Source organism: Rana temporaria, chromosome 2, assembly GCF_905171775.1.
Source record: "Rana temporaria chromosome 2, aRanTem1.1, whole genome shotgun sequence".
NCBI classification, from domain to species: domain Eukaryota; kingdom Metazoa; phylum Chordata; class Amphibia; order Anura; family Ranidae; genus Rana; species Rana temporaria.
This window is the reverse complement of record NC_053490.1, coordinates 532,518,619-532,522,425: the sequence shown is the minus strand read 5'-3', so window position 1 is coordinate 532,522,425 and position 3,807 is coordinate 532,518,619. Positions and strand designations below refer to the sequence as shown.

At 48.6% G+C, this 3,807-nt stretch overlaps 1 non-coding gene across 1 annotated transcript; it reads right to left on the bottom strand.

Moving 5' to 3' along the window:
- Nucleotides 1–376: 376 nt before the first annotated feature.
- TRNAG-UCC lies at nt 377–448 on the bottom strand. Its single transcript has one exon. It is a non-coding gene; the product is annotated as a tRNA-Gly (tRNA).
- Nucleotides 449–3,807: the final 3,359 nt, after the last annotated feature.

The window sequence follows — 3,807 nt, the reverse complement described above, 5'->3', positions numbered from 1 at the left end:
GATTGTCGCCTGACAAATCGCAGGACTGCTTTTGGGAAACAGGCGTCCCGTCATTTTGCTTGTGTGATTTGTCAGGTGACAATATTGTCCCATTATTGGGGTGCCGTTGAAAGTAACGGGATCACAAGCGTGTCACGCGTTTTGCGTCAATTCGGGAAATTGCAATAATTCCGCCCGCGGTCCGGAACGCCTAGGTGTGATCGCAGCCAAAGCTAAGCGTCTTCTATCAGTTGCTGGGTTCTCCTTCTATAGATTCTGGGGGAACATTTTCTTCCTCAAACATTCTACACATTCTCTTCATTCTTTGTTCCACCGCTAATATATATATATACCTTGTATAGAGCTTTTCTCTCTGAGGACTCCAAATATTGGAAATGGCGTTGGCCGGGAATCGAACCCGGGTCAGCTGCTTGGAAGGCAGCTATGCTTACCACTGCACCACCAACGCAAAAGTAGCATGTCTTTGTAGTGTGGGAGGAAACCGTAGTACCCGGAGGAAACCCACGCAAGCACAGGGAGAACATGCAAACTCCATGCAGATAGTGTGAATGAATGAATGAATGAAAAACTTATAAAGCGCGGCGCATGCGAACTGAATCGCTGAATTCTGGTCAGAATCTGAAACAAGAACCCCAGTGCTGCAAGGCTAACCTCTAAGCCTCTGTGCTGCCCATTTACGGCCTCTGTTAGCTAAGGCCTGCCCCTGCTGAGCGGGGTAAATCACTTATGTCCACTCAAAGGGCCTTCAGAAGAAATCCAAACTTATCCTAAACTACAATCTATAACACTCCTATAATAAAACACACCGAAATAACAAAGAGGGGTACAGTGGTCCCCAAATTAGAAACACAATGGAGCTAAATATTCCATTCACCCTTAGGCCTCATTCACATGGGGGGTATGAATCCGTACCCCATGGGAGGACCGAGTTTACCGGAATGGGGATGCACAGGTGTTCCCAGCATGCCGTGTAGGCAGTCCTATTGCTGTCAACTGGGGTGCAGTGACTGTACCCAATGTGACATCTGTGTGGGTGCCGGTGCACGGCCCCGAACGCACCTAGGGTGCGTCCGCACAACTGCACCCACATGGATGTCCTTTTTGGGGTTAATGCAGCCCCCACACAGGGTACAGATTCATACACCTCGTGTGAGTGAGGCCTTGGACTTCCCATGAAGGACCTCACTGGTGGGAAGAGTTCTCATTTCTCCAGCAGAGAAAGCCTAAAGAAAGCTGGAAAGACTTCTCTGATCTCTGAAGATAAAAAGAGTTCTAACCTCCACTTATAGCCGGTCCAACACACGCCTAAAAAACATACCGGCCTTCAACCTCCTCTTATAGCCGGTCCAACACACACCTCAAAAACATACCGGCCTTCAACCTCCTCTTATAGCCGGTCCAACACACACCTCAAAAACATACCGGCCTTCAACCTCCTCTTATAGCCGGTCCAACACACGCCTTAAAAACCTACAAAAAAGACCTACAAACTTCACAACATAATCAATTACTTTATGTCGATCGACAATACATAGATCAAACATATCGCCTGTAAAAATGTGCTTGAGATGTTGGTGGTAAACAGCCTGCTAGGCCCGGGGGAAAAAAACCAAGTCATCCAAAAGCTGCCTCATATCCAAAAGTTGCCAAGAGTGTAAATGTAGACATTATGCTTTAAGGTAATTAAAAATATCACATTCTAAAGGGAAAGGTAGAACAAGGGGAGGAGGAGTATGTAAGAGGCAGAGAGGGAGGAAAGTAGGGGGGATGAAAGGTTCCGGGTAAGGAAGGGGTGTGGGGGTTCCCCCCAACCCTCACTCCCTTCTTCCTCCAACCTTCCCTTCTCCCCCTTTCCTCCCTCTCTCCCTCTTCCATACTCCCCCCTTTGTTCTACCTTTGCCTTTAGAATGTGATATTTTTGATTAACCTTAAAGCGTAATGTCTACATTTACACTCTTGGCAACTTTTGGATATGAGGCAGCTTTTGGAGGGCTTGGTTTGGTTTCCCTTGGGCCTAGCAGGCTGTTTACCACCAACATCTCAGACACTTTTTTTTACAGGTGATTATTTGGGCGATGTATTGTCGAACCTTTAAAGCTTCTGTAGAAAGGTAAATAGAGGGCTGATGGGAAGACCCTCTGGTTACTGGAGTGGCAGCCGCCACCAGTGTAGGGACCTGTGTTGGTACAGCCGTACCTGGTCCCTGGGAGGGTCCCTCAAACTTTTTGTTGAGTCTTCTTCTAGGAACAGCCAATTGTCTTGTTTGTCCAAATAAATTGATAGTTGGTGATTCAGAAACTGCTTATGAGAATCTTTTAAGAGATTGATGACGTAGTGGATTCCTCTCATGATGGCTTGAAATGAAGATCCTCTCCCTCATATTCACTAACAAATCGTCCTCTTCTCATCACCTAGTTTAACTTTTCTTCCAACATTTTGGCCATCTTCAATCCCAAGAAAGCTGCACCCCTCCCATTTAAGTGCAATCCGTCACTACTATAAAGATGGTAACGGCCTGAAAAGTCAGCCCAGTTCGCCATGAAGCTAAACCCCTCCTCCCTGCACCAGTTCCTCAGCCACTTGTTAAGTACCATAAGCTCTTGCTGTCTCTGTGGGGTGGCTCGAGGTACAGGCAGTATTTCAGAAAATATTGCATTGGGGGACCTTCTCTTCAATATGGCCCCCAAGTCCCTGAAATCATTTTGTAGAGCGCTCCATCTTTCTCTAACTTTGTCATTGGTACCGATATATACCATGACAGCTGGGTCCTCTCCAGCGCCATCCAATAATTTGTCCATGCAATCTGCAATGTTCCGAACCCGAGCGCCCGGGAAAGAACATACTGTTTGGCGATAATGGTCTTTGTGACAGATTGCCCTCTGTATTCTTCCAATAACTGAATCCCCTACCACTAGTATGTGTCTATCCTTTCTGGTAACCTTGCCCCCATCTTCGTCACATGCTGGTGGAGTCTCTGTGTGAACGTCACATGCTGATGAATTCTTTATGCGATTGTCACATTCTTGAGGGGTCTCATTGTGAACGTCGCATTCTGCCGTAGTCTCGTTGTGAACGTCCCATTCTGCCGTAGTCTCGTTGTGAACGTCGCATTCTGCCGTAGCCTCGGTGTGAACGTCGCATTCTGCCGTAGCCTCGGTGTGAACGTCGCATTCTGCCGTAGCCTCGGTGTGAACGTCGCATTCTGCCGTAGCCTCGGTGTGAACGTCACATTCTGCCGTAGCCTCGGTGTGAACGTCACATTCTGCCGTAGCCTCGGTGTGAACGTTACATTCTGCCGTAGCCTCGGTGTGAACGTCACATTCTGCCGTAGCCTCGGTGTGAACGTCACATTCTGCCGTAGCCTCGGTGTGAACGTCACATGCTGCCGTAGCCTCGTTGTGAACGTCACATGCTGCCGTAGCCTCGTTGTGAACGTCACATGCTGCCGTAGCCTCGTTGTGAACGTCACATTCTGCCGTAGTCTCGTTGTGAACGTCACATTCTGCCGTAGTCTCGGTGTGAACGTCACATGCTGGTGAAGCCTCGGTGTGAACGTCACATGCTGCCGTAGCCTCGGTGTGAAGGTCACATGCTGGTGAAGCCTCGGTGTGAAGGTCACATGCTGGTGAAGCCTCGGTGTGAACGTCACATGCTGGTGAAGCCTCGGTGTGAACGTCACATGCTGGTGAAGCCTCGGTGTGAACGTCACATGCTGGTGAAGCCTCGGTGTGAACGTCACATGCTGGTGAAGCCTCGGTGTGAACGTCACATGCTGGTGAAGCCTCAATGTAGCGTTCATATTCTGTC